The sequence below is a fragment of the Botryllus schlosseri genome, chromosome 1 (genome assembly GCF_051294905.1).
Source record: "Botryllus schlosseri isolate E-star chromosome 1, Bs_hap1, whole genome shotgun sequence".
Lineage (NCBI taxonomy): Eukaryota > Metazoa > Chordata > Ascidiacea > Stolidobranchia > Styelidae > Botryllus > Botryllus schlosseri.
In genome coordinates this window covers 33,575,554-33,589,199 of record NC_137236.1, presented here as the reverse complement: position 1 = coordinate 33,589,199, position 13,646 = coordinate 33,575,554, and the positions used below count along the sequence as shown (strand labels likewise).

Below are 13,646 nucleotides of genomic sequence, written 5' to 3'. Positions count from 1 at the left end.
CAATGATGCGCGCAGAAGTGATTTAGTGAAACAGGATGTAAACTTACCGCAGGTACAATAAGCCTAATAACAGCCACTGAATGCGAAATTTTTAAGATATTAGGCTACGTGTCTGTGCTGCACATTGTGTATAACACATGTCACGTCATAAATATTTCGTTCACTATGCATCGAGTAGTGACATCTCGGCAACCGAGAAACACGACGAAGAACGCCTGCAGCCTTTCAGACATGTCTATCGGTATACTACTATAGAAAGATATGAGGTGCCCTGCTACAGATGAATTTGCAACGTACACACCACACAATACACATATACATATGAACTAATGAATGAATAATTATTATATTGGTGAGAATACATGATCCCATATATATGAGGGTTACCATACGTCCGCGTTTAGGAGGATTTGTCCTCCTTTGTCGGGTTAATGAAAATGTCCCCCGAGGATGCCTAAATGTCCTTCTTTTTGGCAATCCGTCCTCCTTTACACGTTTTAGAGCTAATATAGTGGGCAGACTGTAGTGGGAATGGGCATAAATAGGAAATTTGTGGTTCGAGCGAATCAATCAAAGTCCATTACAACTGGTAGAATCGGAATTATTTGAGTTTTTCGTTGATAACTCTCGGATTATCCTTGATTAGTGGATAATAATAATAGAATTATCAACGTAAAACTAGAATAAATCCGCTTCCACTAGTTGGAATTGACTCAAATTTATTTTGCATCGTCTTCGAAGACAACTCAACAATTTCATGGGGTTGACAGAAAAAATTGAAATTGTGTTTTCTCAATTTTCCCTAATAAATAATAAATATTAATTGGATCTGCAGAGTCTTATACTTGTTAGAATTGAACCGAATTTCGTGTGCATCGTTTTTTGAGGTCACTTGACAATATAATCAGTGAATGGCAGGAATCCGTAAAAAAAAGTTATTTTTGAACAGCCCTAGTGAATACTGCGTACTGCATACTGATAACACATGTACATTGTACATTCACCAGTATAGATGTACCTAGTGACACCTTATTATGATATCTATATCAGTGGTCCTTAACTTGTACTAACCCGCGCAACACTTGAGCTAATCGGCGAGCCTTCGTGGAACCCCAATAAAGATGTACCCGAATACACAGATACAATACATCACTATAGAATGCTGGTGCGAAAAATGAGCTGCGCATCGACAGAGCGTTTAAAGGACAAACCCATTAAAATATGGTTTCCGTACAAAACGAAAACATTTGAGATACAATTTGCACTCCAGTAAGACTAGGCTTCCGATTTCAAGCCCAAGCCTCTCTAGCGGACGCCATTCTACAGGAAGTACCACCACAGCAGTCAGAATTCGACAACTGATCAGGCCTAGATGCATGATAACCGAGGCTGGCATATCTTCACCAGTCATACGTATGAGTTGCATGTGTGTCTTGACCTCCAAAGAACACCCGAGACTGGCTCAAGGACGCGCTAGTGTTGCATGGACCATTGGTTAAGAATCACTGCAATTAATATTGGAGATGGATTCGGCATTTTAAAACGACGGGGATTCGAATTTGTACCCGGACCCTTTACATGCAGCACGCACACGACCTGAAACCATGGCATTCACAATTCGGTTATTCATCGCGCCTAATTGCCTGTAACCAATGATGGCCTGTATGAGTTCTGTGTATGTTGACCTCCGGCGGAAAATCCCTGACACTGGTTTGCGGAAACCATAGTGTATCGTGTAACACCGGCTCAGAACAACTGATCTAGATTGTACTGTACAAAGGGAAACAGCAATAAGAAGCAGCAACGAAAGCCGGACCTGGAGGCCCGCTGTTGACCAATCGTTTGGATTAGCGCAAATGAGTTACGTCCTTATACATGTGTCGCGTAGAGTTAAGCGTAATGGTTAAGCGTCCGGCTTCTTGATCGGTAGGTCGTGGGTTCGATCCCCGGCCGGGTCAGACCAAAGACCAGTAACACTGGTATCCATGGCTTCCCTGCTTGGCGCTCATGCATTACTGGGATAGCATGGAGGGGTGATGCATGACTTAGAAAGCCGTAAAGGCTATATCTGCACTTCCTTGTCCAGCGGCATATGCACATCATGCACTTATGGTATGCATATGCGCAGATCGTGTGTATGTGTATCATGAGTCGGTGTATATGCCGCAAAAAACATCAAGGACAAAAATAAACTACGTCCTTTCCTTCCTTTCCTAGTTTCGGTATTCATAGGGGTTTCGACTTCGACTAAATTCGTCATTTAACATCACACAGATGTTTTTCATCATGATTCCAGCTTTCAGCACAGCTCACTACTGGGCTTTTATTGGCATCGATTACGCGGTTATATCGCGAAGTATCAAATACCTGTCTCAAGATATGCACATACTCTGTGATGTTAGAATAGCCAGTGACATGTGTAAAAAGATGTTCTTGAACAACCGTGATAGATACTGACTTCTGAGGACACTTGATAATCATCGGCCTAGTATGCATCATTAGCTCCGAATATTTGTAGTGGTTCTGTATACGAAAAGAATTCTGTAAGCTATGGATTCGTGTAACCACGTGGTTTGAAAACAAATTCAAGTTTGAATACGCTTGTGAGTAGGGTTGGGACTTCGGGATCGAATTTGAAATCCCGGGATCGGGATTTCCCGGGATTAGCAAAATAGTAAAATACGCATAATGCAAGCTACATAAATAACATTTATTCCTTGTAATATTGATTCCCAACCGCGGCTCCAAGGTAGCCTTCTTGCGGCTCTGAGTGACCTCTAAATATGCCACAAAATATAATAGACGACAGTTGTTGTTTGTATATGAATGCTGAAATGAGGAATATTAGATATCTCTAAAGTCGTCCAAGGCCGCTTCTGAAAACAGAGAAACAGAATTCTCGCAGACTATAGCGTCAAACGCACGGAGGAATACCCGTCAGACAACGACATATCTTGAGTTCTACTGCTCGTAAACCTCTATATATCGTATTTTTGAAGAGTAAATTACGACACAATTTAACTAACATTAAAATAACGGCTCATAGTCAAGTATAAATTGCAATAAGTCCAATATTTTTCATAGAATAATCCTCCTCCACAAACTTGTGTATCAAGTGCTGGAATGTATGATGAGTTATCACATAACAACAAAATAGTATGTTGAGTAATGTTATGCATTTTCAAATTATTTCAATGCATAGCTCTTGCCAATCTTACCAATGCTAGAATAACAGATATACAATCTGTAGAAGTCTATGTGCAATTGTGCATGTGCGTGCTTTTGAGTTTGCTAGATGGTGAGATTTAGAGGTAGGTTATCAGATACCTTTAGAATCAGTATATAGTCTAATCGGGTGTTTTAATGCGGCTCCATGCGTATACTATGAAGTTTGAAATGCGGCTCCGACATTCAAATTGGTTAGGAACCACTGATAAAGAGTATCATCGCTTAGATGGTTTCGTAATTTGTTGGCGAAATATCCTTAAAATATGGGCGGGGGCGCCAGACGTAGGCCATTTTCGTAAAGGGACGCTGTAGGGACGTAAGGTTAAGAAACAATGTTTTAGACAACCTGTCTAGTTTTTGACACTGCTTTATTACCAAAAAATGACACATGACGCTACGTAAGCCCTGGTAGATGCTGTTCACAAATCCCGGGATTTCATTGGGGCTAATCCCGGGATCGGGATTGCTTCAAATCCCGGGATCCCGGGATCGGGAATTCCCGGGGTCCCAACGCTACTTGTGAGTGCGGGATGGATGGATGTAACCACGAGAGCAACACCATCACCGTCACCATCACGTCTGGTGGACCTGCATGGAGAGAACTGAATTCATGAAGACTTCGTGTGTCGATGTAAATCTGTACGCTAACAAATCATGGCTACAGCTGTCGTTTTCTAAAACTTTGTGACCAAAGCGCTATTGACATTGCGAGCAGGAAGCTCATGATCACGGCCGAGTTCACTTTTTCTTTCGGATTCGTAGCGTAGCGCATGCAGCGCTATTTGCAATTTATCGGGTGTGATATTGACAATTCTCATTGCGGAGTGTCTGATAAAGTTACAAGCATAATGTTACAATCCACCATGTTGATTTCTTTCAGATCGACTGGGATTGTGTTTTGTCTTGTGCGGTCAACAATTTGATATCACACCCCCGCTTTGTTTTTCATCAAACGTAAATAGTCGAGACGTCAAGATAGCTTGAATGACTGTTGGATGACTCTGTGCCAGTAAGCAATTTAGTTCAATGTGTGACTGATATCAAGTGTCTGCTAGAGCTGCATTATAACAACTACACGGTAATGCGACTGTCACTCTCCAGTTCTGTCATAATGAATAGTGATGATGGCGATACGCAATACTTCAACCCCAAAAGGCATAATGTTGCAATCACTCGAACGAACGTATCGTAATTGCTGCCAAAATCTGACTAAGGAGAACTTAAAGATCTGTACCGATTATAAAGTGTACCGATTCCCTAGTTTGTACAATGCATATAACGCAGTATTGTTGGGCGTAGTCCTATAATTAACATTGCTGACCATGCGTTGTGCGAACCCGACATTTCGGCTATGTATCTGATGCCACAGAATGTTTGTTAGTATTTGTTTCGACACTTCTGTCGCCGAATTGTGACGTTATGACAACTACAAGTTACTATTATTATTTACGTATATTTGTAGTTGGCTGCAATTCAATTCTAGATCGCCACACTTCAGCTTCATCATGACTACTTGTTTATCTTTGGACATGCAGAGTTCCTTTTATCTGTGTATGTGATGACGACTAAATGAGTTCGATTTTTCGATCAAAACTGCTGCGTCGTACGAGCTGATGACACTATACATTTCAGTTGGATTGAATGTTATAGGTACGCATGATAGCAGGCTTTTTCAACCTATACCTGATGATGAGGATATAACAATCATATGTGGAATTGCTACGGACTCATCAAGTTACGGACAAATGATGAAGGTCACACTGTTCGTTGGTGCCCCTTTATTGTTTAATTCGAAAATTCGGACGGAGAATATAATTAGTAGGTCATACAGCGCAGACGCTGAAGCACACTGTAAAAAATAAAAACCTCGATTTACCGCGAAATGTTTGGAAGCACGGTAGCCAGACATTTCGTGGTAATCTAACATTACCGTTAGTCAATGCAAATTCAACTTACACTCGTCCGGTAATCTCACTTTACACGCCAGACTGTAATGTTACAGTCCCCTCCGGTATATCCAATCTACATGTTCTCCTGTACATTTGAGACCGAGACCGCCTACCTACCTACCTACCTACCTAAATCAGGATTACATACCAGCTTGTAAATTCACGTACATCCATACCTATCGCAAAGCAACCCGATGCTAAAATATCGCAAAATTTTCTTCACACTCCCAAAACGACATTGGAACAAACTGTATATTCATTCATGATATCACGATGAAGTGGTAATCGATGGAAAAGTATTGCTGCTGGAGGTCTAATTCATCTTTAGGAGACATGCAGTAACACGAGTGGTCGCAAGAAAAGGTGAATTAATTCCACCACCGGTCAAACTTCCAATTGTTTCTTTTCCTCGTCCTCAATCCTTCTGTGTAACTAGTATCTTGCAGTTCCACTAAAAAGAATTCATGAGTAAGTCGCTATATACAGCAAATTTCCTAACCTAGACATGACATTATAAAGACTATTAAGACAAATAGGCTAACAAAAATACACGGTAACATGTTTTGAAGTACCGGTACTGGTACATTGTGTAATGAAGGCTCCGCCTTGTACATGATATAGCAGAGATTCATGACTTACTTTATCTAATGTATTGAAGCAAAAGGTTCCTCATTTGAGATGACATGTGTGCCAAACAAATCCAGCAGTGGATGAAAACATCTCCATGCTATGGCCCGAAAATGACATAAACAAGCCAACAGATTCAACTCCTTCGCGGCGGAGTATGTGGTGTCACAGGTCACTACATAGGTCGACTAATATCCCAAAATAGAACAGAATGCGGAGAATGAAATATTTCAATCATGATATCAAAGTGCTGTGCACATTGCACAGTCGCAGATATTCACGGTAACAAATACTATGTAATACTGTACCTTTTACGATGCGTATCCCATTCAGCGTTCCTAGGAATCTTCCACGATCGTGTCCACTTTCTTCAAGCACAAGCTTCGCTCCACCCTTTGCTCCAATCTCAATAATGGCCAGACAACGATACGACAGAGATGCCACTGGGATATTTCGGAAAAACCCAGATGTGGAGGCGAAATAAACCCAGAAAAACCCAGATCCTGTATTTCACTCAAAAGACACGAGATAGCTGTGAAAGTGGAGCCTGATAGTCGTCGAATACAGTCATACAGTCATTGAAGCCTTTGATATTGAATTTACAACAGTTCATAATACACATTTTGCTTGGTTAATACTGCAAATCGCACAAAAAACATGTTGTTTTCCTCTCGACACACCTCAATGAAACAATTGGGGCGCAGCTTGAATACTTAATAGTGTACCGATACTAATTATATCATCGCGCTGCGAAAGTTCAATGCAATGCCATCCATTCCCTATTTCTAAGGATGATTTCATGTATTTTCAACGACCTGGACAGATTGAAAGTAGCTTTCGATTGAATAATCCTACGACAATCACTTTTATTTGGAATAATCACAGACCAATGTATGGTGAAAATAAATACCGTAACTGCCAAATCATGAAATTCAGGGTTAGGGTTAGGGTTCGAATGTGCTGATAACCAATGCCTCTGATTAACTTGCTAGGGTGTCCAACTAACTAACTCTCTCTCTCTCTCTCTCTGAGTGTCCCTGTTGGAACTGTAAATATACTCAGATAACAATAGGATTATATTAGTCGAATCATCACTTGGTCTGTTCATGTGCTTGTGCATACCATACAGTTACATGATATTTATCGATACATGCCGAATTGGTCACCAAGTGCCGAGTTCGCTACTGGCATTGGTCCTATATGAACATGACTTTCTGCGACCTAGAAGTTACCATTCAATGAAGCTCCATCGCATCAAGCGGAAGCCTCTTATTTTAGTAGTGAAATAGATTCTCAACACTTTGTCGTTACAATAACAGCAAAATCTATCGACAATGGCGAACTGAAGTGCGTGGATTTTACGATATTGCGACCAAACGAATCTAATAATCAATTTTTGAGCGTAAAACTGACCTGGCGAACTGGATGTTGAAAAAACCCAGATTTCAAGGATAAAAACCCAGAAACCCAGGTGATGCTCAAAAAACCCAGATCTGGGTGGAAAAACCCAGGAGTGGCATCTCTGCGATACGACACTCGAACGATTTCGAAATAAGTGGTATTCATCCGCTGACATGCCACCAATAATATTTGCTGGCCACGTTATAATGTTTGACTTAGGTTATTTCTCTTTCATACAGAAACATTTATCACTACATATAGTTCCTTTCTTTTCCATCTAATTTCGTATAAATTGATATTTATCCCAAGTGTTGTTCACTACTTACTGTACTTACTTAACGAGACGCTGCTTGTGATGTCACAGTTGTGCGTATGCTGTTTACCACGAATCTCAGAAAACCAGTAACGCGTAACGGTAACCTATTGTAACCTAGTACAGGTCGCCTTGTCCGCCATTAGCAAATGGTCAACTGAGCATGCGGTGCTGATATTTCTAGTTTCCCGAACAATATAATACATCCTAAACTGATTTTCTAACTTATCAGCCCTATCCGTAACAGCGAATGTAACCAGCGAGAACGCGGCCGTATAGCCATAGCCTTATAATATAATTAATGGCTATGGTGTAACCACATTAGCTACGATTGTCAGTTGTATCTTGTACCCTACTATGTAGTATACTGAAATTGGTACTAGGGCCAACAATTTCCGTACGACAGACCCCAGTTTCGCAAACGAAGTTGAATCAAGTCAAATCACCACGAGAATGATATATCATTAACATTCATATCCACGTATATATTGGCTGCAGCGATTATGAAGCTAATCAATCTTCCCAATAGCCTGGTAAACTGCAGTTACGAGTAACTGTCAGTAATTTTGCGAAGAAATTCTGGTAACTTGACTTCACAGCTCAACTAAGGTAATATTACATATCAAAATGTCAAATTACAAGCTACGCACAGTTATTGGCTGCGACTGGTAATTCGTTGTAAAATTTACAGAGATTTCCCAGTAAATCTACCAGATTTTTTACAGTGCAGTTTCCGGTTAACATTTCGTACAAGAGGCGAGATATCGTAGTGCAGGGGTTCTTACGGTGCGTCTCCACCTCGGCTACAAGCTGTTGGGAATCAGGCTATGACGTAAAAGCAGTGTGGAGCAGTTCCTTTAAGTGCTGATGAGCATTTAAGGAAGATATCAGCACGGTAATCTTATTGCTTCATAAATCTGTCTCCGTTGGGTAAGTCGTGGGAAAGATATGGTGTTTGGTTTCGTAATTACGTTTCAAGTTACTACCTTTGTAATTATTGAGGGAATCTCGATGATCAGGGCTGTAATGACTCTGGTCATGACTCGACTCGAGGTATTTTTTCAAATGCGTAAAATGACTCGACTCAACATGACCCGAGTCCATTTTTGCACTCGACCTGTACTCGAGACTTTTCATTGTAACATCGAAGAATAGTAAAGGTAACACATTATTGGTATTTCGTCAATCAGTTCTGATACTTGGAAATATAGGCCAGAAAGTGTTAAGACTTTGAATCATCACTCATACTTTGAAAATTCAATTTGACTTGAATTGTGACTTGACTTGATTTGACTCGATTCACCAACAAAAAAACGAGTGACTTTACTCGACTCGAGTCACCTTTGAAAATCCAATGACTTGACTTGACTCGAGTCAAAATGTGCAATGACTCGAGATGACTCGTGACTCGAAGGTATTGACTTGATCCCAACACTTTTACAGCCATGATACATCCTGAATTTCAGGTTTAATAAAGTTTTCTTTTCGGCAAATTGCTTTACTATAGCCTACTATCCTTGTATTCTTGATTGTTATTGCAGACCAGTGATGTGTGGTGAGTATTCATGTTTGGTTAGGTACTGCCGCCATTAAAGTCAGATGTACAAATATATAAACCTAAAAAGTTAGCTGAATTAGTTGGTTACTTGTTTCTTATCCCAGTAACACTATTCATACTGCCGCTACGTATGAAGCTAATACATATCTATAATTGAAGGTCGGTATAGAATAGACGGAAAATACACAACAGCTACATCCACAAGGGAATGTTGTCACGGCGCTTCGCTTGTCGGATTCTTAACCAATACTCAGTGAGGCAAATTAATCTAGGACTCACCGGATCAGTGATCTTTGTTTCTATGTGTCGTCATTCTTTGCAACAAAGCTTAATTTCGCATTTATTTGCTCCCTGGGATTCTGATGCTAAATATTTGAATTATAGGGATAAGTGCAGCAATTGTATTCGAATAACACGAGTAATTATGAATTCTAAGCTCTCTACGATGAATTATGAATTGCGATCACACTGGTGAAGCTAAGCTCGTGTTGCCTCATCTTACATCGAGCGGCATTTTTCAGCAATAAATATGCAAATTTCATTAGTTTAGGTGCAAAAATGTTTCAAGTCAGTCATTCCTGAATATCGATTAAAAATACCAATGACAATCGAAGATTTTCACAATTTATTTTGCCCATCCTGGCGGCAGGCACTGCAGTGAGAGAGACACTGTCCTCGGTTTGGGCGCTGAAAATATGATAAGTCGAATAAATAAACCGGGTAAAGGTACTAGTGTAGTTGTTCTCGGCGAACCGTACAACCCTGATAATCTCGTCAGCACAATCCACGGCAAAAAGGACTATGTATACAATACAACGAGGTTCACTGTTAAACTGCTGTAATTGCAATAAACAGGTGTATCTAATTATCTGAAAAAGCGGTCAACCGTACAATGTTCATGCGCTGCAAATCGCAAATCACAAATAATAATTATTGCTTAGCAGCCGCGATAAATTTTACATACGAGATACTCTTTGTAATGATATTATTAAATGCACGTGTTAGAAATGAAGTGTAGACTTTCAACTGTTCGGAATAGGGTTCTGGTTTGAATCATGCTGATTTAAATCAGTGCGATTCATTTCAGGTTTTATACTTGATCCTGTATTTTAACAGTGCTGATTTCATTGATTGTTTTTGCGACAGTTTTATTTTCTGAAGAGATACGTGAATGTTGTTTATTATTGGACAACCAGCATGTACATTAGGGTTGTCCATAATTTGGAAAATCTCACAAATGCTGCGTATCCATGTCTCATTCTATAGATTATTGATAAAAAACGTCAATGAGCCTGCATTAAGCTCACAGGAAAGTCGTTAAGATTTGTCTAAATGCGTTTGAAAGTAGCTGCTGCAGAGTGGGCGTGCCAGCGACCATAGAACGGCGGGTAGACTAGTAATCACGAAATCACGGCTCTTGATTGGTTAATCAGGTATGCTTGAATGATCACGACCGCAGCGGCTTGCTGATTACGTGCTTCTACTCGTTCCAGAAGTTTTCTAACGGCGATGATTCTGTAAGCGCATTGTAGGTTGGTGATTTAACAATATTATGTGACACTTGGTCATCGAATGTTTTAGTTTTTTAAGTAGGTTACGATAGGTTTAGAGCAGCAATAGCCTATTGCAGACATGGCATAGGTGTAACAACGAATAATTGTGACCTTGTAGAACTAAGTATAAATCCCGAAAAATATCGATGCTTGCGATTACGCCAAGTCCTCCTGCTTTTCTGGGTGCAGGTAAAGTATTAGGCATCGCCAAACTGGTGTAGCACACCATGTGAGATGGATGCTGCGGGGCACAATCCTGTATGCTCAGAAGATGATATGTGGACTGACCAGGTAGCTTACATTGGAACTCTGAAGAAGTGTAACTACCGCATTGTTTCAATGCATTTTTAGAATAATGTCTGGTTTGATTCAAGCATTAGTCGTGATGCAGCCAGTAATGATCTATGATTCATTTGGGACAGGCTAAGCTCTACAAGCAAACTGTAGTTATGCTGGCCCTACCAACATAGTCTGTGCTTACCTTTAGATCTCTTTCTGCGGTATGATTGAGGACTTTGACAGCACTTACGGGTAGATTCATTATGCAGCACTTACGGGTAGATTCATTATGCTGTAAGAATCATTCATTATGCTGTAAGAATCAGACAAGTGACACGCATAAACTACCGATTCAGCCCATCCTTGGAGCATTCAAGGCTTTGATTATATACCATTGATTCCCAACCGCGGCCCCGAGGGCCGCATGCGGCCCCCACAAAAATATTGAGAAATCGATTTATGAAAAAAAAATTATATTTATAAAATACTCTTTCTTGGCTTGGAGTCTGGAGTTTTCAATTAGGATTGCAGGAAATTGAGGGGAGCGAGCTCGAAGGGGGCCCAAAATTATTTAGTCAATTAGCATAAATTATAGATTATTTTATGAAATTTTATGCAACTTTTTCAAAAATCTTTCGCGCTCCGCGCGATTTCAAGTTTCCAAGCACCTTAATTATTGAGTACTTTTCCACCAAGATAAAATACGCAAGATTTATAGAAGTGGGCATATCGGCGTTGGCCATTACCGCGCCACGATGCACGAAGACATATAAAGTTTTAGGCCATGAAACATGCGACTCCAAGAAGTGTGCCAAAACGATCAGCAGCGAGAAAACCTTGGCCGAAAAGGACTGCCCTTGCGCTGACCGAAAACTTCGTAATGTATATACAAAATATTGATAGGTATAATTGACCATAGGCGCCTAAATGACCGGCGCCGAATGTTCCTGTATTGGCAATCTGAACCTCACGAGACAAATAGGCTACCATCGCGCAGGAAAGAATTATATGCCAGTGAAGAACTACCAATTTGAAATCGTGTGCATATTTTAGTTTAGTACATTTGGGCGATTCTATATTGTTTGATAGCAGACTGGATGTCACGAAATAATCAAATAACGTCATGTAACGAAGTCGTGCCAACGGGTCCGCCCGTCCGAATATGTTTAATTATTATTTACGGGCCCTACAGTTTCCAAGACGCCTCACTCAGCTCTACCGGTAAATCTGATTACGTGAGCAGAGAGGACAAGTAATTGATAGCAATATATATGCAATTCCCGATCTTATTGAGCTATTTTATTTTGAAATATCGAAAATTTTCGCGATCCACGCTGGCTCACTAAACGGGGATCCTGATTTCGTGGCAGAAGCGAACAACGGGACGGGGAGTCGGTTTATCACCCTATGGGCGCTCAAGTGTTTTAGGGGGCCTGACAAAGTGGTGTTTTGTTCCTGCCAACGGGTATACGCCCGAAGTTATTTAATTATTATTGAGCAGTCCTACCTTTTCAAACACAGCTCACTCGGCTCACTCGGTCAATCTGATTACGTGAGCAGAGAGAGGATAAAATTGATACCAATATATATGCAATTCCCGATTATATTGACCAATTCAATCATGAATTATAGAAATTTTTCGCGCTTCGCGCGATTTGTCGAGAGAAGCTGCCTAACACGGACGCCCGATTTAGATGATAAATAGCGGTAAACAGCCATCTAGCCTGACGGAGTCTGGGGGACTTCGAAGTTTGGTTTATCCCCCTATGGGGGCCCAAGAGCAACGTTTTTTTTTGGGGGGGGGGGCTGACGAAGTGCTGTTACGACCCTGGGTATTGATAACTAATTTACAGATAGATGTGCAACAAGTGACTCACGATTGAATACGCCGAGATGCGTACAGCTTAGCCAGCAAAAAGCAGCATAATTGGTAGTCCTATAGCTCGCGCCCCAAGCGTCCGAATAATTTGATATGTCGGTGTTTATCAAAAGCAAGTGTCGCACTGGTTTCAAAAATACGAATTGCAATCTCGCCAGGGCAATAAACTACTCCGAAATAGCCAGCAAAGGTTGATTGTTCTGAACAACGGGAGCGCGGCAACACAATCGCCAATGGCGTCAAGCGAATGATCGGAACAATGCCAATTTTCATATTTTGGTGACTATTTTGGGTTCCTTTCATTGCCCTGGTATTCCTGCGGCCCCGACGGTACTCTGAAATTCTAAATTTGGCCCTGCCACCGAAAAAGGTTGGGAACCACTGTTATATACCATGACAAGAGCCTAATAAGATCAGACAAAGTGGTGCCACTGTTAAGATTTATATTTGTAATCAATAATGGTACATCCCTTCTGAAACTAGAAATTCGTACGCCACTTGCGGAAGTGTCATTGCAATGTTTCTTTGCGTGTTTTAGTGCTTTCGCTCGATGAAAACAAGGTACACAGACTGCAAAGGTATCCTTCACAATCATGTCATGTATTAAGCGTTTTTGTGAAGCAGCTGTCTTTTGTTCGCCATGTACTATGTTACTCAACATATCCTGAATTAATCTCAAATCATAATCCGCGCACCAACCTACAATGCGCTTACAGATTCACCGCCGTTACCAGACTCCTTGAACAGCTGATCAGCAAGCCGCCACTGCCGTAATCATTCAAGCATAGCTGATTACCCAATCAAGCGCTGTGATTTCGTGATTACTAGTCTTCTCGCCGTTCTATGGTCGCTGGTACGC

At 40.9% G+C, this 13,646-nt stretch overlaps 2 long non-coding RNA genes across 2 annotated transcripts in view; both read right to left on the bottom strand.

Annotated features, from left to right (window-relative positions):
- The window catches only part of LOC145447959 (uncharacterized), a 51,956-nt gene that overhangs the window by 26,410 nt on the left and 11,900 nt on the right, over positions 1–13,646 (bottom strand). The window lies entirely within an intron of this gene.
- Positions 5,376–7,878, bottom strand: LOC145447914 (uncharacterized). The gene is made up of 2 exons (XR_013917748.1): positions 6,113–7,878; positions 5,376–5,628 (listed from the first exon to the last, which is right to left on the bottom strand). It is a non-coding gene; the product is annotated as an uncharacterized LOC145447914 (long non-coding RNA).